General features: G+C 45.7%; 1 protein-coding gene across 6 annotated transcripts in view; it reads right to left on the minus strand.

Annotated features, from left to right (window-relative positions):
- STON2 (stonin 2) overlaps positions 1-22,985 on the minus strand; it is a 184,864-nt gene that overhangs the window by 159,067 nt on the left and 2,812 nt on the right. The window contains exon 2 of one of the 6 annotated variants that reach the window (XM_070797955.1): positions 18,372-18,565. The exons of 4 other annotated variants lie outside the window; for them this stretch is intronic. The gene's annotated coding sequence lies outside the window, so the exon portion shown is untranslated. Of the gene's footprint in view, positions 1-18,371; positions 19,512-22,985 lie in introns of those variants that run through there. One more of the 6 variants, XM_019969351.2, reaches the window with a different exon arrangement.

The following is a 22,985-nucleotide window of genomic DNA, read 5'->3' on the forward strand; positions in this document are numbered from 1 at the left end:
AACCAGAAGGTAGATGTAGAAAATAGGCAGTCACTTTCATCTTGTTTTTCAGTGGAATTTTCTCCTGAATGTTTGACTTTGCCTTTCTTTTTTTTTAAAGTGTAGATGGTGGGCTGGAAGGACATGCGCTGTCTCAGGGGGTCTAGAGAAAAATTAGGGGTAAAAGCTAGATTTTTTAGAGTCATTAAAAAAAAAAATGATGATGTATGAAGCCAAGGGAATGAATCAATGGAGGACGTAAAAAGACAGACAAAAAAGGATGGTTGACTCGGACTTCCCTGGTGGTCCAGCAGTTGAGACTCCATACTTCCACCACCAGGTGCGCAGGCTTGATCCCTGGTCACAGAAGTTCCGCACGCCAAGAAGTAAGGCCAAAAAGAGAGAGAGGGAAAAAAAATGAAAGGTGGCTGACTCTTGGACTGTGCCTACATATAGCGGGGGTGAGGAGTCTATCAGATGGATAGAGGAAAAACAGAGGCCTCTAGGATCATGAAGACAAGAGAGATTTCAAGAAAGCAAGCTTCTTTAGTGTTAAATGCTATGAAGAGACATTATGGGGGCTGGGAATGTCACTGCCGACCTTTCAGAAAGTTAACTGGAGTGAAGGTTCCTTGAGGGAAGGCCCATGCCCTATCTCACAGTATTGCCAAAGCTCCAAGTGGCTGCACAGAAGGAAAGGGACAAGCATTCGTGGAATACGGTACGGCAGCTACACTGAACGCCCAATTGCAAGGAGTTAATAATATACTGTGATCATGAGGGACTTCCTCGTGGTCCAGTGGTTAAGAATTTGCCTTTCAATGCAGGAGATGTGGGTTCTACTCTGGTCAGGGAACTAAGATCTCACATTGTTGTTGCTGTTGTTCGGTTGCTCAGTCAAGTTCAACTCTTTGCGACCCCACGGACTGCAGCAAGCCAGGCTTCCCTGTTCTTCACCATCTCCCAAAACTTGCTCAAACTCATGTCCATTGAGTCAGTGATGTCATCCAACCATCTCATCCTCTGTTATCCTCTTCTCCTCCTGTCTTCAATCTTTCCCAGCATCAGTGTCTTTTCCAATGAGTCAGCTCTTCCCATCAGGTGGCCAAAGTATTGGAGCTTCAGCTTCAGCATTGGTTCTTCCAATGAATATTCAGGGTTGATTTCCTTTAGGATTGACCGGTTGAATTTCCTTGCAATCCAAGGGATTCTCAAGAGTCTTCTGCAACACCACAGTTCAAAAGCATCAATTCTTCGGCACTCAGCTTTCTTTATGGTCCAACTCTCACATCCATACATGACCACTGGAAAAACCATAGCTCTGACTGCTGCTGCTGCTGCTGCTAAGTCGCTTCAGTCGTGTCCGACTCTGTTCGACCCCATAGACGGTAGCCCACCAGGCTCCCCCGTCCCTAGGATTCTCCAGGCAAGAACACTGGAGTGGGTTGCCATTTCCTTCTCCAATGCAGGAAAGTGAAAAGTGAAAGTGAAGTCGTTCAGTCGTGTCCGACTCTTAGCGACCCCATGGACTGTAGCCCACCAGGCTCCTCCATCCAAGGGATTTTCCAGGCAAGAGTACTGGAGTGGGGTGCCATTGCCTTCTCCGATAGGTCTGACTAGACGGACCTTTGTTGGCAAAGTAATGTCTCTGCTTTTTAATATACTGTCTAGGTTTGTTGTAGCTTTTCTTCCCAGGAGTAAGTGAGTGAAAGTTGCTCAGTCATGTCTGACTCTTTGTGACCCCATGGACTATACAGTCCATGGATTTCTCCAGGCCAGAATACTGGAGTGGGTAGCTTTTCCCTTCTCCAGGGGATCTTCCCTACCCGGGGATTTAACCCAGGTCTCCCACATTGCAGATGGATTCTTTACCAGCTGAGCCACCATGGAAGCCCATTCCCTTCCAAGGAGCAAGTGTCTTTTAATTTCATAGCTGTAGTCACCGTCTGTAGTGATTTTGGAGCCCAGGAAAATAGTCTCTCGCTGTTCCTATTGTTTCCCCATCTATTTGTCATGAAGTAATAGGATCAGATGCCATGATCTTTGTTTTTTGAATTTTGAGTTTTAAGCCAGCTTTTTCACTCTCCTCTTTCACCTTCATCAAGAGGCTCTTAGTTCTTCTTTGCTTTCTGCCATAAGGGTAATATCATCTGCATATCTGAGGTTATTGATATTTCTCCCAGAAATTTTGATTCCAGCTTATGCTTCATCCAGCCTGGCATTTTGCATGATGTACTCTGCATATAAGTTAAATAAGCAGGGTGACTGTACAGCCCTGGTGTACTCCTTTCCTAATTTGGAACCAGTATGTTGTTCCATGCCTGGTTCTAACTGCTGTGTCTTGACCTGCATACAGATTTCTCAGGAGGCAGGTCAGGTGGTCTGGTGTTGCCATCTCTTGGAGAATTTTCCACAGTTTGTTGTGATTTACACAGTCAAAGGCTTCAGGATAGTCAATAAAGCAAAAGTAGATGTTTTTCTAGAATTCTCTTGCTTTTTCTATGGTCCAACAGATGTTGGCAATTTGATCTCTGGTTCCTCTGCCTTTTCTAAATCCAGCTTGTACATGTGGAAGTTCACAGTTCACGTACTATTGAAGCCTCAGTTGGAGAATTTTGAGCATTACTTTGCTAGCCTGTGAGACAAGTGCAATTGTGCAGTAGTTTGAACATTCTTTGGCACTGCCTTTCTTTGGGATTGGAGTGAAAACTGACCTTTTCCAGTCCTGTGTCCACTGCTGAGATCCCACATGCCGTGGGGCAACTAACCCCTCGCACCACAATGAAGAGCCTGCAAGACACAGTGACAATCCCACGTGCTGCAACTAAGACCTGAAGCAGCCCAAAGCAAAGATTCTTATTAAAAAAAAAAAAAAAATATATATATATATATATATATACACCATGATCACAGTTTACATTTTATGACTCTAAATACAGCTTTTGTAAAAGAAGGCAAAAATTCCCTGCATATACAGTATTAATCTTGATTACAAGGAGGAAGCACTTTTACTATGGAGGAAACACTTTTCTACCTACTTGGCACAAACTGAAACTTATCACTGGGGAGGGGAAAGCTTTTTCCTGGGATCTTCCCTGGGAGGAATTCTCTGAATGACCATAGCACAACGAAAACTTCTGATTTAATTTCCACACATTTATTAATTGGGGATTGATATCAATCTATTCACAAAGACCTTGAAAATACTTGGAAAATGGGAAATAGACTTAACTAGTCTCAAGTCCTATGTGATCCACCCATGTTCTCCAATAAAACAGTTTGCAGATAAACACTTCTTCCATGGAAGCTTTTTACCAGGTCCTTCTACTTGTTTTAGAAAGATTGAAACTAGGACTGAGAATTATCCAGAAAATACTTCTTTAAAATCCAATAAAACCCAAGAACTACAAAATCTCACCTTGAGCTTGTTTTCCATTCAGAGAGGCGCAGTCTATCGTTCCCAAGTTGTGCTTTAAAACTAGAGTGATAACTATAGCAAATGTCTTTGACTGCTTCTTCTGTAAGACGCTGTGCTGAGGGCTTCACGTGCATTATCCCATCTAGTCTTTATAACTATTCCATGCAATTAAGTGCAAGTATTAATGTCTGTTTTCCAAATAAGAAAACCAAGGCTTGGATCTTTCTCAAGACTACATGAGAAGTAAGTGGAGCTAGGACATCCCAGGATATATCATAAATCCTCCTAAGGATCAATTTTCATGGCTGTATAATATTCTACTGTATCACTGACTCATGAGGCTCAGTTTTCATAGCTGCATAATATTCCACTGCATCACTGCCATTTAAAGATACATATTTGATGTTTTTTTTTAATTAGAAAGATATCTTAAAATAGGAAATCATGGGACTGATGGCCAGCTTGCATCAGAACAAGGTAACAGGTTCTAAATGATGGATCTTTTTCTACTAACAGACCCATCATTCCAGTTCGCCTAGAATGCAGCATGGACAAGGAAGAACAAGGACTTCATGACTGAAGGCTCAGACTCCCAGCTAAGGCCTGCTAGACCCATACACCAGAGAGCACCTGGCCTGTGGTGTTCCTCTCCCTTCTACCTTTACTAGCCCCCATTTTTCTAGAGACATAGTGGTACATGTGAAGGTATCAGGCTGGATTCCTTAGAAAACAGAGGCTGAGACTAAGCTTCTATGCCACGGCTTTGGAGGAATCCCAGGGACGTGAGAGTGAGAGAAGAAGAGAAATGAGGCTATGAAAGCAAAAGTAAGATGGCGTGGGGCTAGTGGTGGCTTCACAAGAATCACAGCTTCTTGCTTGGCCACCCGGGACTTCCCCAGAGGGCCTGTTGGGAACTGCAGAACCTCAAAAGCTTCCATCAGAGGAAGTGGCGTGAGAGGAGGGCATGAATCTGCCAGTGCCTGCCTGTCTCTTGTTCCCCATTAGCAAAGTTCACTCTGTGGTGACCCAATTGCCCCCCTCAACTGGGGTGTGTCAGCTGGTCCTTTCTGCAGCAGATGGGGAAGCCAGACCCTGCAGGGCACACTTCATTGGAGTCCAGAAGCAGTGAGAGGAACCCAGCATGGCCTTGGATGGCAAGATGGTAGAGATCTGGGCTCTACCACTCCCAGAGACAGATGAGGCTAAGAAGATCTGAGGTGGTACCTGAGTGGGAACCAATACAGGAAGGTTAAACCTAGACGGGAATCAACGCTGGTACGTAATCCCACATACACTGAGTGCAGAAGCGACGCTCTGTAGGTATTTCTGAACTCTGGGCTATTTGTGTTCACTGAGTTTCTGCAGATTCTTAGAATTCTGTCACAGGACATCATCCATTCATTTCTTCTTTATTCATGTATTGAATAAATGCCATTCGATAGCATTTATTCAGCATCTTCTATGGCAAGGCATACTCTAGTGAAATTTGAGGGACAGAGAGAGGACTAAGACCCACACTCTGCCTGGGAGAGGAAGACAGGCAAACCAAAGACGGTCTCAGTACAGTGTGACCAGGGCCACCCCAGGGGAACCGAGTAGTGCCATGAGAGCACAGGGGAGCTGCATCTAGCCCCATTCTAGGGTCAGTGAAGAGTAACTGATGGAAGACGACACCTGGGCAGGGGCTTGAAAGATGAACAGAAATTAGGTGCTGGTAGGGGATAGGAGTGGCAGTACGACATCTAGAAGAACAAAACAGGACAATACAATATGGTCAGTTCAGTTCAGTTCAGTCGCTCAGTCGTGTCCGACTGTTTGAGACCCCATGAACTGCAGCACGCCAGGCCTCCCTGTCCATCACCATCTCCCGGAGTTCACTCAAACTCACGTCCATCGAGTCAGTGATGCCATCCAGCCATCTCATCCTCTGTCGTCCCCTTCTCCTCCTGCCCCCAATCCCTCCCAGCATCAGAGTCTTTTCCAATGAGTCAACTCTTCGCATGAGGTGGCCAAAGTATTGGAGTTTCAGCTTTAGCATCATTCCTTCCAAAGAAATCCCAGGACTGATCTCCTTCAGAATGGATTGGTTGGTTCTCCTTGCAGTCCAAGGGACTCTCAAGAGTCTTCTCCAGCACCACAGTTCAAAAGCATCAATTCTTCGGCATTCAGCTTTCTTCACAGTCCAACTCTCACATCCATATATGACTACTGGAAAAACCATAGCTTTGCCTAGATGGACCTTTGTTGGCAAAGTAATGTCTCTGCTTTTTAATACGTTATCCAGGTTGGTCATGCAAAGTCACCGTTTATTACCAAAAAGGGTGTACAACAGACATCCCTGACTTTTACACATTCATCCTGAGACCTCCCCACTACCTAAGCCCATCCCTGAATATCTCCCATCACTGACCCCAACTCCTAAAGCATGCATCAGAGGTGGGATCTGGAGATAAGGGAAGGCATGGTGTGAAGGGAAGATGTGGCTAAGAAATGAGCTTCCAGTTCAGGGATGGCCTAAGATTCAGGATTAGTGTTGGGAATGTGGCGAGCTGGGGATGCAGAGCCAGAATGATGGTATCTGTTTTGTACACAACTTCTACCCTTGAAGACAGAAAAAAGTCCCCCACTCAAAACTGCTGCAATAAAGTGTAATTATATTCATACAAAATCTAGGGGATGAATAAAAGCATGTTGTGTCTTCTGAACTATAGATAATTCAGTTTAACTCACTGACGCAATAAGCCGGAGAAGGGTAGCAAGAGAGGAGAATGGTGAGACTGAGAGTCAGATCAGACGGGTCCTTGGAGGCCATCCCGAGAAGGCTGGGATCTGGCATAAAGGGAATGGAGATTAGTGAAGCACACGATTTGACAAAGATCCTTCTGGAAGCAATGAGGACGGTGGGGTGGAGGGTGGGAAGACCAGCTGGTAGTTATAGTGATCGGGCATTGCAAGATGAGGGGTAAAGAGGGGGGATGTTCTTTATGAATCACTTAGGAGGTAAGATCATCCAGACACAGGGATGAAGTCTATCTGGGGTTCATTTAGATCGAAGGGGTAGTGGTCAGTGGATAAAAAGGACCCTGGAAAACCAGATAGATTTTTAGTGTTGTCCTCCAAGATAAGGATTTTCGGGGGAAGAACGGCTGAGGGGTGGTAGGGACAATATGAGTCCACTTTTAGACCCAGTGAGTTCGATGGGCATTCAGGACAACCACACTGAGGCAACTATGGGTCCACTCAACAGACATGTCCAGAGACGAGTGTTCATCCCACAGACTGACAGGTCAGTCATGGCTCTGGACTAGGTCACCCAGAGAGAATGTACAATACAAGAAGCAACAGGAACCAAGGGTGGGAAGGTCAGCTGGGCTCAGGATAAACAGTCAGGCAGGACTTCACTATAAATGCCTTCTCTAGTCAGCTTCAGCAATATGTGAACCGTGAACTTCCTGATGTTCAAGCTGGTTTTAGAAAAGGCAGAGGAACCAGATATCAAATTAACAACATCTGCTGGATCGTGGAAAAAGCAAGAGAGTTCCAGAAAAACATCTATTTCTGCTTTATTGACTATGCCAAAGCCTTTGACTGTGTGGATCACAATAAACTGTGGAAAATTCTGAAAGAGATGGGAATACCAGACCACTTGATCTGCCTCTTGAGAAATTTGTATGCAGGTCAGGAAGCAACAGTTAGAACTGGACATGGAACAACAGACTGCTTCCAAATAGGAAAAGGAGTTCGTCAAGGCTGTATATTGTCACCCTGTTTATTTAACTTCTATGCAGAGTACATCATGAGAAACGCTGGACTGGAAGAAGCACAAGCTGGAATCAAGATTGCCGGGAGAAATATCAATAACCTCAGATATGCAGATGACAGCACCCTTATGGCAGAAAGTGAAGAGGAACTCAAAAGCCCCTTGATGAAAGTGAAAGTGGAGAGTGAAAAAGTTGGCTTAAAGCTCAACATTCAGAAGACGAAGATCATGGCATCAGGTCCCATCACTTCATGGGAAATAGATGGGGAAACAGTGGAAACAGTGTCAGACTTTATTTTTCTGGGCTCCAAAATCACTGCAGATGGTGACTGCAGCCATGAAATTAAAAGAAGCTTACTCCTTGGAAGGAAAGTTATGACCAACCTAGATAGCATATTCAAAAGCAGAGACATTACTTTGCCAACAAAGGTTCATCTAGTCAAGGCTATGGTTTTTCCTGTGGTCATGTATGGATGTGAGAGTTGGACTGTGAAGAAGGCTGAGCACTGAAGAATTGATGCTTTTGAACTGTGGTGTTGGAGAAGACTCTTGAGAGTCCCTTGGACTACAAGGAGATCCAACCAGTCCATTCTGAAGGAGATCAGCCCTGGGATTTCTTTGGAAGGACTGATGCTAAAGCTGAAACTCCAATACTTTGGCCACCTCATGTGAAGAGTTGACTCATTGGAAAAGACTCTGATGCTGGGAGGGATTGGGGGCAGGAGGAGAAGGGGACGACAGGATGACATGGCTGGATGGCATCACTGACTCGATGGACGTGAGTCTGAGTGAACTCTGGGAGTTGGTGATGGACAGGGAGGCCTGGCGTGCTGCTATTCATGGGGTCGAAAAGAGTCGGACATGACTGAGTGACTGATCTGATCTGAGTCACGTTGTGGAGGCCCCAGGCTGCAGTCCACCTTCCACTGTGGGGTTGGAAAACCACCTGCTTTGCTTAGAATCAAGAGGCGTGCGTGTGCTCTCAGTCACTCAGTCCTGTCCAATTCTTTGCAACCCCATGGGTTGTAGAATCAAGAAGAAGAGCAGGTAGGACAGATTTTAGTGTTCACGTCAACTAGCGAACGCTTCAGGTAACACCAAGTTGAGGGGGCTCTGGAGGCTCCAGGATGAGACAGAGAGGCAAAAACACAGGCGGAGTTAGACAGAACCACAGGAGTTGTGTATTTCTAGTTTTCCAGCCCTAGGGGAAGTGAAACCTTCCTCACTTGTTTGCACCATGGATTTACTTATGTTTTATGCACTTACCCTGGTACTTCCACTTCATACGCAATTCATCTGTCAGGAAGGGGTCTCTGGTTAGGGCTAAGGCCAGGAGGCACTCAAACTTGAAGTTCTCCCCCTAGGAACTGATTCTTAACCTTATGTTTTTTTTTTTTTTTTATTGCAAAGTAAGTAATTTTTATTTTTGTCATAAATGTATGTATTGTGACGTACATACATACAATAAAAGGAACGTATCTGTAAACATTAGCTGGCTAACTTCTTACAACGATGAACACTATTGACATTTGTGCCAGATGATTCTTTGCTATGGGGGCTGCCCTGTGCCATGTATGATGTTTATCAGCATCCTTGGCCTCTACTTTCTAGGCACCCGTAGCATGCCCATTGAAATCATGACAGCTAACAGTGTCACCAGATTTGTCTGCTGGGACAAAATGACCCCCAACTGAGAAGCACGATTAACCTTACTTAAAAAAAAAAGTCTGACTCTCTGGATCTCTTTGAAATATAATGTAAGTAAGAGACCCTCCCCTCCAGGTAAATACACATACAGGCAACATTCTGTCTAAATTCAGGAGCTTCAGAGACATCTCTCCTAAGGTCCTTGTATGTGAAATTCCCAGCTAACAGCTCCAACCAAGAACAACTTATCTAGTTCCCGCTGCTGTCAGACTTTTCAAAACGAAGCAAAGCCACTCCAGGGGAGCAGAGCAGAAGGAAGCCAGGCACTGTGGCTTCTTCTGACCCTGAACTGATAAAATTCCTTATTTCCATTTTCAGCACTGCAGAGGGTATCTCCTTCCCTTTTTGAAGATCCTCTCCCCTCCCACTTCCCCCAACAAAACAAGACACACAGGCATAACACCAAGACAGTCCACCCAAACGCTAAAAAGTAGGGCTGCCTCACAAGCTGCGGGCCCTGGAGCTGGGCCCCTGGCTGACTGCAAAGCTGTCCCTGGGCCGCAGGCCCCTCACAAACAAGAAACACCCCAGTGCAGGCTGCTGACGAAGGCAGGGAGGGGTGCCTGGGTGTCTCGGATGACCAGGGACAGTGGCGAGGAACCAGGCATGCTGGGTGGGCTTGGCGTGGTGTGACAGTTGAGTAAGAATCTGTCCGCTGAGGGCTGGCCCTGTTTTCATAAATCAGGCCTTGGGCTTTGATGGATGACATGCACTGATAGATGCAGAGAGCAGATATGTTAGGAAATGTCATGACTTGCAGACAAAATAATCCTCACGTTATGAAATGGGAGTAACTCGGCCTCTTGAAATAGTGACGACTCACCCACCCGCCGTCCTACTCTATTTCCTTCTTTTAAACTTATTCCTCCAATTTTTAATCTAATTATCTACCTTTTGATTTCTTTATTATAAAAGGCATGCCCTCTCACTAAAGGAAATTGGGAAAATACAGAAAACCGGTATAAGTACTGAGGTACTTCTGAAATTATTTCTAAAAACTCCCTCTGCAAGCACCTTTCCAGCTTCCCAGGAACACTTCTATTGTTTAAGGGGAAAGAGTTCCTCTGTGGGAGCCGGGGGAGGTGTCCCCACAGACAAATGGGACAGAACCCTTTGACCCCGTGATTGCCTGGGCTCTCACCCCGTGGCTGAGCATTATTTAGTCTATTGTTTTTTCCAAGTGGACGGAAATTTCCCACAGTTGGTGCCTATTCTCCTTACTTCCTCAACCTGAAAGACCAGAAAGAAAAGTTTCATCACCGCAAATTCTTTCCTATTAATTCTTCCCCTTGGTTATTTCTAATGTTTTTTGCGTTCAGTCCTCACACCACCCACCTCCATCTGGACAAGGTCCGTCCAAAATTCTTGGAGGGATTTAGAAACGAGCCACACGGCTCCATACATTTGGTCCACCACTAATAGCAGTGTTCCCTTCGGTAGACGTCTCACTGACAGTAACTTTTGCAAAACAGAGAAGCCACAAATTCAGAGCCTGTAAACCACATATGCAAACACAGCAGACATTCTAATTAGAGAATTGAGAGATGAGACTTCAGAATTCTATGCTCCCTATGTCTTGGTTCTTACTGAGCTTACATTGAGAGTAAGGCAAAAAAAAAAAAATTCAGAATTGCAATGTTGAGTGAAGCCAAGTGTCTTAGGTTCATTTTCCAACCAACTGTAAAACTTGAATTTAAATCTTAGATGCATTTTCCAACCAGCCGTAAAATGAATTTAAAACTGGGAGGCCCAGTTCATGTACTGGAAAAGAGTGAGGACTTTCTTACAAGGCTCACAGTGGTAAAGAGCACATACGATGTTAGCATACATTACGCAGAAATGCTGCCACTGCCAGGGGTATCCACTTTCTCTGTTTTTTGGGTTTCTGAATGCCTGCGCATCTGCGGTTCACGTCCCAGTTGCCACATTCAGAGGCCAGATTTGATCTCTGGATGCCCTGTTTCCATTACAGGGGAAACCTAAGTGGCTGACGTGTGTGTAGAATTTATTGCAGTACCTCCTTGACCTCTCTCTTTTATTTTGAATTAAAAAAAAAAGGAAAATAGCAGCAGTGTGGGTTAAATTAAAATGTGGTTTTCAGTTCAGGGAAGATTCAAAGGACTTTAAAAATGTGTGATCCGTCACCGTTCCTCACTTCTCACCCGTTGGCAGGGACGGGAGCATTTTACAGCGATAAAGTGATTAACAGCTTCCCAGCATGAATACCCCTGCACTTCCTGAGCCCTCCAGTCTCAGAGACGGGCATTTTTACTCCCAGTTTCCATCTCAAGCAAGGTCAGGAAACACAGAGTGTCAGAGAGTAAGTCGCTTGCCCCAGAGCCTAAAGCCAGGTTGAGGCCAAGCGGTATCTGACCTGAGAACAGTGACTCCGAAGTCCGTGAGTTACAGAACTCAAACAACAAACTAGCTAAGAAAACACCCGCATCAGAGAGGCCCACATGTCACTTTATACAGGCAAAGGGAAGAGCAAACGAGTGGGAATTCCCTGGTGTCCAGGGGTTAAGACTCTACACTTTCAATGTAAAGAGTGTGGGTTCAATCCCTGGTCTGGGAACTAAGATCTCACACGCCACAGCCTTTAAAAAAAAAAAAAGGAACAAACCAGAAAACTGGAAGCAGCCTGACTTTTCCACTAGAGCTGGAATAACTCCTGGCTCAGCCCTCAGACCCCTCTTCTTGGCCTGCTTCCTTTCTTTCCCAATGGCTTTGGATCCATCCCCAGCTGGGGAAGCACCACCCAGAGGCCTCCAGCCCCGACTTCCCCCAACACTGCCGAAGCACCTTCGTTTCATCATCCAACAGGCCTCTCAAACTATCACATCCAAAATTGAACAGCTACTCTCTGTTCCCCCAAACTACTCCACCAGAAGCTTTCCCAGCCCAGAACGATGGCAGCTGTTTTCCAGTTGCCTTGGGTTGGTGGGGGGGCGGGGAGCTGGAAATCAAGTTATCCTGGACTTCCCTCTTCCTGTTACACTGTTTCATTCATTGAACAAAAAAGGCATTTTTATAAACATATTTATCAATGATTCCTTTGGCTGTGGCAGGTCTCAGATGCCGCGTGTGGAATGCAGGATCTAGTTTCCTGTATGTATGTGTGCGTGTTAGTCGCTCAGTCATGTCTGACTCTTTGCGACCCCATGGACTGTGGCCCAAGAGACCCCTCTGTCCATGGGATTCTCCAGGCAAGGATACTGGAGTGGGTTGCCATGCCTTCCTCCAAGGGATCTTCCCCACCCTGGGGTTGAACCCAGGTCTCCTACATTACAGGCAGATTCTTTACCATCTGAGCCACCAGGGAAGCCCCCAGTTCCCTGACCAGGGACTGAATCTGACTTCCTGCCTTGGGAGTGCAGAGTCTTGACTGCGGGACCACCAGGGAAGTCCCTCTCAAAGGATTCTTTGAAATGGCAAGTTCCACTAGTACACTTAATAGCTGTGTCATTTGCATGCAAACTGTCATGAGTCCCTTCACTACAGCAGTTCAGATCAGATCAGATCAGTCGCTCAGTCATGTCGGACTCTTTGCAACCCCATGAATCACAGCACACCAGGCCACCCTGTCCATCACCAACACCCGGAGTTCACTCAGACTCACGTCCATTGAGTCAGCGATGCCATCCAGCCATCTCATCCTCTGTCGTCCCCTTCTCCTTCTGCCCCAAGTCCCTCCCAGCATCAGAGTCTTTTCCAATGAGTCAACTCTTCACATGAGGTGGCCAAAGTACTGGAGTTTCAGCTTTAGCATCATTCCTTCCAAAGAAATCCCAGGGCTGCTCTCCTTCAGAATGGACTGGTTGGATCTCCTTGCAGTCCAAGGGACTCTCAAGAGTCTTCTCCAACACCACAGTTCAAAAGCATCAATTCTTCGGCACTCAGCCTTCTTCACAGTCCAACTCTCACATCCATACATGACCACAGGAAAAACCATAGCCTTGACTAGACGAACCTTTGTTGGCAAAGTAATGTCTCTGCTTTTGAATATGCTATCTAGGTTGGTCATAACTTTCCTTCCAAGGAGTAAGCTTTTAATTTCATGGCTGCAGTCACCATCTGCAGTGATTTTGGAGCCAAAAAAATAAAGTCTGACACTGTTTCCACTGTTTCCCCATCTATTTCCCATGAAGTGATGGGACCTGATGCCATGATCTTCATTTTCTGAATGTTGAGCTTTAAGCCAACTTTTTCACTCTCCACTTTCACTTTCATCAAGAGGCTTTTGAGTTCCTCTTCACTTTCTGCCATAAGGGTGGTGTCATCTGCATATTTGAGGTTATTGCTATTTCTCCCGGCAATCTTGATTCCAGCTTGTGTTTCTTCCAGTCCAGCGTTTCTCATGATGTACTTTGCATATAAGTTAAATAAACAGGGTGACGAACTCCTTTTCCTATTTGGAAGCAGTCTGTTGTTCCGTGTCCAGTTCTAACTGTTGCTTCCTGACCTGCATACAAATTTCTCAAGAGGCAGATCAGGTGGTCTGGTATTCCCATCTCTTTCAGAATTTTCCACAGTTTATTGTGATCCACACAGTCAAAGGCTTTGGCATAGTCAATCAAGCAGAAATAGATGTTTTTCTGGAACTCTCTTGCTTTTTCCATGATCCAGCGGATGTTGGCAATTTGATCTCTGGTTCCTCTGCCTTTTCTAAAACCAGCTTGAACATCAGGAAGTTCACGGTTCACATATTGCTGAAGCCTGGCTTAGAGAATTTTGAGCATTACTTGACTAGGGTGTGAGATGAGTGCAATTGTGCAGTAGTTTGAGCATTCTTTGGCATTGCCTTTCTTTGGGATTGGAATGAAAACTGACCTTTTCCAGTCCTGTGGCCACTGCTGAGTTTTCCAAATTTGCTGGCATATTGAGTGCAGCACTTTCACAGCATCATCTTTCAGGATTTGGAATAGCTCAACTGGAGTTCCATCACCTCCACTAGCTTTGTTCATAGTGATGCTTTCTAAGGCCCACTTGACTTCACATTCCAGGATGTCTGGCTCTAGGTCAGTGATCACACCATTGTGATTATCTGGGTCATGAAGATCTTTTTTGTACAGATCTTCTGTGTATTCTTGCCATCTCTTCTTAATATCTTCTGCTTCTGTTAGGTCCATACCATTTCATTTCTGTCCTTTATCGAGCCCATTTTGCATGAAATGTTCCTTTGGTATCTCTGATTTTCTTGAAGAGATCCCTAGTCTTTCCCATTCTGTTGTTTTCCTCTATTTCTTTGCATTGATCGCTGAAGAAGGCTTTCTTATCTCTTCTTGCTATTCTTTGGAACTCTGCATTCAGATGGGAATATCTTTCCTTTTCTCCTTTGCTTTTTGCTTCTCTTTTCACAGCTATTTGTTAGGCCTACCCAGACAGCCATTTTGCTTTTTCGCATTTCTTTTCTATGGGGATGGTCTTGATCCCTGTCTCCTGTACAATGTCACGAACCTCAGTCCATAGTTCATCAGGCACTCTTATCTATCCGATCTAGGCCCTTAAATCTATTTCTCACTTCCACTGTATAATCATAAGGGATTTGATTTAGGTCATACCTGAATGGTCTAGTGGTTTTCCCTACTTTCTTCAATTTCAGTCTGAATTTGGCAATAAGGAGTTCATGGTCTGAGCCACAGTCAGCTCCTGGTCTTGTTTTTGCTGACTGTATAGAGCTTCTCCATCTTTGGCTGCAAAGAATATAATCAATCTGATTTCGGTGTTGACCATCTGGTGATGTGCATGTATAGAGTCTTCTCTTGTGTTGTTGGAAGAGGGTGTTTATTATGACCAGTGCATTTTCTTGGCAAAACTCTATTAGTCTTTGCCCTGCTTCATTCCATATTCCAAGGCCAAATTGCCTGTTACTCCAGGTGTTTCTTGACTTCCTACTTTTGCATTCCAGTCCCCTATAATGAAAAGGACATCTTTTTTGGGTGTTAGTTCTAAAAGGTCTTGTAGGTCTTCATAGAACCGTTCAACTTCAGCTTCTTCAGCATTACTGGTTGGGGCATAGACTTGGATTACTGTGATATTGAATGGTTTGCCTTGGAAACGAACAGAGATCATTCTGTCATTTTTGAGATTGCATCCAAGTACTGCATTTTGGACTCTTTGGTTGACCATGATGGCCACTCCATTTCTTCTGAGGGATTCCTGCCCGCCATAGTAGATATAATGGTCATCTGAGTTAAATTCACCCATTCCAGTCCATTTCAGTTCGCTGATTCCTAGAATGTCGACATTCACTCTTGCCATCTCCTGTTTGACCACTTCCAATTTGCCTTGATTCATGGACCTGACATTCCAGGTTCCTACGCAATATTGCTCTTTACAGCATCGGACCTTGCTTCTATCACCAGTCACATCCACAGCTGGGTATTCTTTTTGCTTTGGCTCCATCCCTTCATTCTTTCTGGAGTTATTTCTCCACTGATCTCCAGTAGCATATTGGGCACCTACTGACCTGGGGAGTTTCTCTTTCAGTATCCTATCATTTTGCCTTTTCATACTGTTAGGTAAGCTTTATCCATGGCAGCACTGTCTACCTACAGTGATGATCATGTACTACTTTGCTTTTGTGTGCTATTGGATAACCATGTATGTGACACCTCCTGTCTCCCAGAGACTGACCTCAAAGTGCCTTACAACTCATTTAACTAAGTAACTCATGTACTCCTCAAAAGAGCTGTATAAACTAGATACTTTTATTATAGGAAACTGAGGCACAGGGAAGTTAAAGAATGCCCACCACTCAAACATGGATAGTCTGGCTCTGGAGTCTTAATAAACCTACAGCTTCATCCGGTTTTCTTGCGGCCAGGACCCAGCTCTGCCAAGTGTCCAGGCTGGACTGTGTTTTCTTCACAGGACAGAGGCCACCGGAGGATGGGGCGCAGAGCCCCTGGTCCCAAGAGCACAGGGCTGCTGTGTGTGATGGTGCAGCTGGAAGTGCAGACACGCCCGCCCAATTAGGCTGATGTGAGTGACAGCCGCTGAACTGGCGCAAAGGGGTCCCCCTCCCAACTCACCCCCTTTCTAGCTAATACTTTATAACGAAAATTTTAAGGAGGAAGAGATAGGGAAAAGAAAGAAGGAAGTGTGCTTCAGCAGTCCTGCTGATAGTGCGAACCCAGAGAGCAAAAACAAGGGCCCGTTTCCTCCCACCGGGATCTCTGCGGGTGTGGTGGACAGCACAGACCGCACCCCCCAACTCCTGGCCTTAATTCTTTCTAGCACTTTTCCTTTTGTTTCCAGCTACAGCAGGGACTAAAAACTCCGGGAAATGGTGATGGACAGGGAAGCCTGGCGTGCTGCAGTCCACGGGGTCACGAAGGGTCAGACACGACTGAGCGACTGAACAACAACAGAGGATCCGGAATTAGCAAAATTCAGTGAATGACAGCTATCGACCGTGATTTTGATCATTTCGATTTCAAAAAAGCTTTTTCCCCATCTTTCAACTGCCAGAGTCTAAAGTGGAGGGAGATCTAAGAACAAAGAGTATTGTTAAAAAATTAATACTTTGTACTGGGCGAAGACACAAGCCAAGCTATTTGTGACAACTCTGGGTTCATGGAATAGACGGCGTTTAAATAATGTGTCACTGAATAAGCTATGGATCACCCCAACCTTATCCACTTAACTGTGGCATTACAATTACTCTCTTAACAACTGAAGTCAGGAAAGACAGACAAACATATTCGATTCCTAAAGCAAACAGATATAAAATCTGTTCTCATTTGAAGCAGCTCACATTTTAAAAAAAAAAGAAAAAAGCAATTAGCTAACTTCAAAAGGCAGCCAATGGAGGGATTCTATCTTGCTGGTAAGGGTCTGGTGTCTCACTTCAAAGTTCAGGCAGATTGAAAGCCACTGACAGTCCTGTTATACCGCTTGGCATCTGGCGTGAAAAATGCTGAGACTGCCATTTCATTCAGATGGTGTGTTTGCACAAACCCACAGCACTGAAATGGTACCTCCTTTCAATGAGAGCCAGGGTTCAGCCTGAAAGAGAAGGGTGTAATTATCTCATCCCCCAAATTAAAATTAATGAGGACCTTTTGCGAGACAGTTGGAAGGCCTCCGTGGGGTACAATAATAGATGGAGAAAATCTTAACTAGATGTCAAGGGCCCAAGTTCTGAGAGCCACCATCCCGACAGGAAATCTGCGAAGCAACTGAAGCTGGGCAGCACCACATGCCAGGGAGATGGCATCAGGGGGTGTGATATGCCAGGGGATTCCTGCACGACTTTCAACAAGTCGTTTGACCTTCCCAAGTCATTTTTCGCAAGTGGAGAGAGACCAACCTCCTGCCAGCTTGACAGAGTTTATGATGGGATTAGATGGTATTTATAAAGTGGTTTGTCATCCTTCACTCCAAAGCGCTTTCCTATTAATAAAGTAAAATGTTAAGAAGGTCAGATGAGAGTCTGGCGTAACTCATCTTCTAATGAATCACTGAATGGCTTTGTTTTCCAGGAGATGATGCAAACAATGGAAGCTGTCAGGATATCCGGATTACAGGGTCAGACGGGGATCGAGAAAGAAGACTCAAAGAAGTTCAGGTTTCCCTTTTCCCCTCTCCCTTGATCCCTTCACTCAGATACAGAAGTTGAGTCACAGTCCTCAACAAGCCTGTGCTGACCATCAGAGCCACAGTTCACTTGGGTCCATTCCCTAAAGCCCGATGGTGGTGGTTTAGTCAAGTCGAGTCTGACTCTTGCAACCCCATGGACTGTAGCCCGCCAGGCTCCCCTGTCCATGGGATTTTCCAGGCAAGAATACTGGAATGGGTTGCCATTTCCTTCTCCAGTGGATCTTCCCGATCTACGGATCGAACCTGGGTCTCCTGCACTGCAGGCAGATTCTTTACCGACTGAGCTACCAGGGAAGCCCCCTAAACCCCAATGCTCCCACCCAAATGCTACTTCTCCCTCCAATCCGGTGCAACTGCTCCTCCATGAGCCTTCCCAGCCCAGGACAACCTCAGAAAAGACCCCGTTTCTGGATTCACAGCATGCGTGCCCCCTCTGAGTATGTGGCTCCTCTTGGCCTTGCTGTTATGTATCTATTATTAATTCTGCGCAAATACTATACCCTTTCTCAGATCAGAGCACCAAGTGTTACCCTTTTCTGAATTCCTCATGTCTTCTTCAGAGCCTTATACTCAGGAAACACTCAATGCCATTCATGCGAAGCCACCTTCCAAAGATATTACTGGGCAGATTAGCAATCTGCCAAGTAGCTTCACACTCCTCACTGTGACTAAATACTATAAAGGACACTGAGCACCTCTTGCTGCTAGTGAGGCCACCTCCAAGCACATAAATCTGGGTTATGTGGGACCAACTGCAGTGACAGATGTGTATACAATGAACAAAAAAATTCAAGGAACTCTGAGTTTTCAATCCTGCCCTTCTATTATCCATCTATAGAAATCTGGCTGTTTCTATCTAAGTTGTCACATTTCAGAAAGACAACAACAGCACCAGAAACTTACCACCAGAAATTGCTAGACATGGAAAAAATATACACAGTATATTCCCAGGTGGCTGCTGCTGCTGCTAAGTCGCTTCAGTCGTGTCCGACTCTGTGCGACACCATAGATGGCAGCCCACCAGGCTCCCCCGTCCCTGGGATCCTCCAGGCAAGAACACTGGAGTGGGTTGCCATTTTCTTCTCCAATGCATGAATCTGAAAAGTGAAAGTGAAGTCGCTCAGTCGTGTCCGACTCCTAGCAACCCCATGGACTGCGGCCTACCAGGCTCCTCCGTCCATGGGATTTTCCAGGCAAGAGTACTGGAGTGGGGTGCCATTGCCTTCTCCAATATTCCCAGGTGGAGCAGTTGGCAAAGAATTTGCCTGCCATTGCAGGGGACGCAAGAAACTCAGGTTTGATCCCTGGGTCAGGAAGATCCTCTGGAGAATGAAATGGCAACCCACTCCAGTGTTCCTGTGTGGGAAATATCATGGACAGAGGAGCCTGGCGGGCTACAGTCCACAAGGTTGCAAAGAGTCAGATATGACTGAGTGTGCATGCACACACATGACATGATCCATAACATTTATTCAATATAAACATACAGAGAGTATGCTATTTATGTAGTTATTTAATATCTGTGCTTTTTAAATGTCAAATATCTGGATAAATGCTATCCAACAATGAACAAAAACACTTTCTAATGAACATGTTCAGTGTTTCACATCCCTCCTGGCTAGTTTAAGTGTCCCTTTCCTCACTGGTTCTCACTCATGTCTGGGGTTTGGTTTGCTACATCTTTTGAAACTGCAGACCAAGTTTCCTGGAGACCTGAGATTGAGGGAACTGTGGAGTTCACTGTAGAGCTGATCAAGGGAAGGTAACACTAAGGCCAATTCTGCAGGAGGAGGAGAAACAGCCGGCCTTCCAAAATTACCTGGACAGGGTAACAGACAGATCTGACCAACGGAGCTGGCTGCAGGCCTCCTGGACACAGGCTACGGGCTTTCACATCCTTCTGGAGGTACCCAGAAACCTAGGGAATTCTCCTGCCTCCAAGAGCACACTTTTATTTATTTTTAATTCATTTATTTTAATTGGAGGCTAATTACTGGACAATATTGTGGTGGTTTTGCCATATACCAACATGAATCAGCCACAGGGGTACATGTGTCCCCCCCATCCCAAACCCCCCTCCCACCTCCCTCCCCATCCCATCCCTCTGGGTTGTCCCAGTGCACCAGCTTTGAATGCCCTGCTTCATGCATCAAACTTGCACTGGTCATCTATTTCACATATGGTAATATACATGTTTCAAGGCTATTCTCTCAAATCATCCCACCCCTGTCTTCTCCCACAGAGTCCAAAAGTCTGTTCATTACATCTGTGTCTCTTTTGCTGTCTCGCATATAGGGTTGTTGTTACCATCTTTCTAAATTCCATATGTATGCGTTAATATATTGGATTGGTGTTTCTCTTTCTGACTTACTTCACTCTGTATAATAGGCTCCAGTTTCATCCACCTTATTAGAACTGACTCAAATGCGTTCTTTTTAATAGCGGAGTAATATTCCATTGTGTATATGTACCACAGCTTTCTTAGCCATTTGTCTGCTGATGGACATCTAGGTTGCTCCCATGTCCTGGCCATTGTAAACAGTGAAGGGTACAATTTTAAAGTGTCATTTGTCTATCACATTTCTGTTAGGAAAATGATCTTTTTCAAATCTCACTTCATTTGATAGCACAGGCACACCATGAGGCACACCATGCTTTCGAGTTGCGGTATTGGAGAAGACTCTTGAGAGTCTCCTGGACTGGAAGGAGATCCAACCAGTCCATCCCACAGGAAATCAGTCCTGAATATTCACTGGAAGGACTGATGCTGAAGCTGAAGCTCCAATACTTTGGCCACCTGATTCGAAGAACTGACTCATTGGAAAAGACCCTGAGGCTGGGAAAGATTGAAGGCAGGAGGAGAAGGGAACGACAGAGGATGAGATGGTTGGATGGCATCACCGACTCAATGGACATGAGTTTGGGTTAAATCTGGGAGATAGTGAAGGACAGGGAAGGCTGGCGTGCTGCTGTCCATAGGGTCACAAAGAGTCAGACACGACTGAGCGACTGAACTTAACTGAACTGAATATGCACAGAGTTTCTAGTATATTCAGCCCCACAACAAACCATTTTATACTCATGACACCTTGAAACAAATACTGTAAATTGCGAGCCAGCACTCAAAAGTTGACCCTGAGAGTATTTCATTCATTCACATGATGTCCATTGGGCAGGACTATCACTGATTAGACTTTTGCCGCATCTGGGATTTATGAAAACACAGTGAAAAGAAAACAAACCCTCATTATGGTTTATTTCTTGTGTCATGTTGTACATGCCAACATATTTTCTCCTTAACGTCTGATCTTGGAATGCTTTCTCATTACAGGAGCTGTGAGTCACAGCTAAGGGAACTGTCACAACTTCCTCCAACCAGAAGCATGATCCAAACTAGGAATGACCTTGGGTTCTCAGGAGGTTATTTATCCAGGGGGTGGTGATCACAATTTGCATGATCATATGGTACAGATGTTTATTCATGAAGACCCTCAAGGGAAACGAGTAATTTTTTCGACTATTTTAAAATTCAGCCAAATGTCCACCCAGTGAGCAAACCCAGCTCTGGAAGAAATCAAAATCGGGATGACAAGAAGTGTGACGGGTCAGGACTGGAACTGCGTTGACAGACTCATGGATTGGACAGGGCGTGGGGGCAGAATGACAAAGGCAGGGTGGCACATTTCTCGCCTCTCCGAATCGGAGCTGTTCTCGTCTCCTGACGAGAGCACTGTGCCTGCAGTTCAGTGTAGCCCAGAGACTCAGTCACTCTTACAGGCCAAAGCTGGCCTCCAGCACAACTGCCACATGGATTATCCTGGGACCTTCCAGATTTTCTCCTCCTTCCACCAGGCCCTTCCTTTCAGGTCTTTCCCCTCAACTCAGTCATAATTCCTCCCTGTAATTCGGTGACTTTCAGAGTGTGGCGTCTGGGCCAGCATCATTATCACCTGAGCACCTCTCTGAAATGCTCGTTCCCAGGCTCACCCTGCTGTACTGGTTCAGAGACTCTGGTATGGGGGCCCATAAATCTATTTTTTCAAGCCTTCTAGGTGATTCCAATGCACCCTAAACTTTGAGAACAGTTGCTTTGGATGATAATTATGAAATAAGGACTTTAATGTGAGAGAGACGCCCATTTTAGAAGACCTGTAAAGACCTGTGGGCTTCCCTTGTAGCTCAGTCAGTAAAGAATCTGCCCACAATGCTGGAGACCTGGGTTTGATTCCTGGGTCAGGAAGATCCCCTGGAGGAGGAAATGGCAACCCTCTCCAGTATTCTTGCCTGGAGAATTCCATGGATAGAGGAGCCTGCCGGGCTACAGTCCCTGGGGTTGCAAGAGTCAGACACGACTCAGCAACTAAACCACCACCTGTGAAGACAGGCCACCCAAATGAGCCACTTCTAGGAGTGGACTCTCAAGTCATGTGACAGACAGTGAGAGGGAGAGATCTGAGATCTCAACTGCTTCAGTCTCCCTACATTGCTACTAGAGATGCACTCACCCTGAAAATTTGATCATCTCAACCACCTTAAAACCCTTCGAGTAACACAACCTTCTAAATCAACTATACGTCAACTGGGCTTCCCTGGTGGCTCAGATGGTAAAGAATCTGCTTGCAATGCGGGAGATCAGGGTTCGATCCCTGGGGTCAGGAAGATGCCCTGGAGAAGGGAATGGCAACCCACTCCAGTACTCTTGCCTGGAGAATCCCATGGACAGAGGAGCCTGATGGGCTACAGTCCATGGGGTCGCAAAGAGTCGGACAGGACTGAGCGCCTAACACTACTACTACTATATAGGTCCACTGAAAAAAACCCTTCAGTGGCTGCTCCCCGCCTATAGGATAAAGTCCCAGGCTCCTGGCACATAACCCTGTATCATCTGCCTCTGGGACACCTCCCTGGCCTTGTTTCCTTCTGTGCTTTCCCTCCTAATCATCTCTGCCTCCTTTGCAAGAGGTTACATGTGCCCACACCACCAGCATTAGCTCTGGCCACGTGGCTTACCTTGGCCAACAGCATGAGGGCTAAAGTGACACCCGCTCCTTCTCAGCAGACCTTTCAGGGCCATGGTCATCTCATTCTGTCACGTTCTCTTTTTCCCCCTCTCCCATAAACAAGATTAGTACGTCCCAGCAAGAGGCTGTTTCTTCAGCCTTGAAAGTGAAACTCACCCAGTCTTGTCTGACTCTTTGTGACCCCATGGACTGTACAGTCCATGGAATTCTCCAGGCCAGAATACTGGAGAGGGTATCCTTTCCCTTCTCCAGGGTTCTTAAGCCTTAATGGGCCCCAAAATGGAGACACATGAGGAGCAGAACCATGAATGCCCTACCCTGGACATGTAACATGGGTGAGAAACAGACGGCGGTTGGTAGTAAGCCACGGAGACTGGGATGGGGTAGGCAGGGGTAGGTATTTGCTGATTTTTCCTAAGATGACTATTATAGCACTTCTGATATCCCGTACCCTCTCTTTCCGGAATCCTCCCCTCTGCCTTACTCTTCCTTCCAA

This window comes from Bos indicus, chromosome 10 (genome assembly GCF_029378745.1).
Source record: "Bos indicus isolate NIAB-ARS_2022 breed Sahiwal x Tharparkar chromosome 10, NIAB-ARS_B.indTharparkar_mat_pri_1.0, whole genome shotgun sequence".
In the NCBI taxonomy this organism is placed as follows: Eukaryota; Metazoa; Chordata; class Mammalia; order Artiodactyla; family Bovidae; genus Bos; species Bos indicus.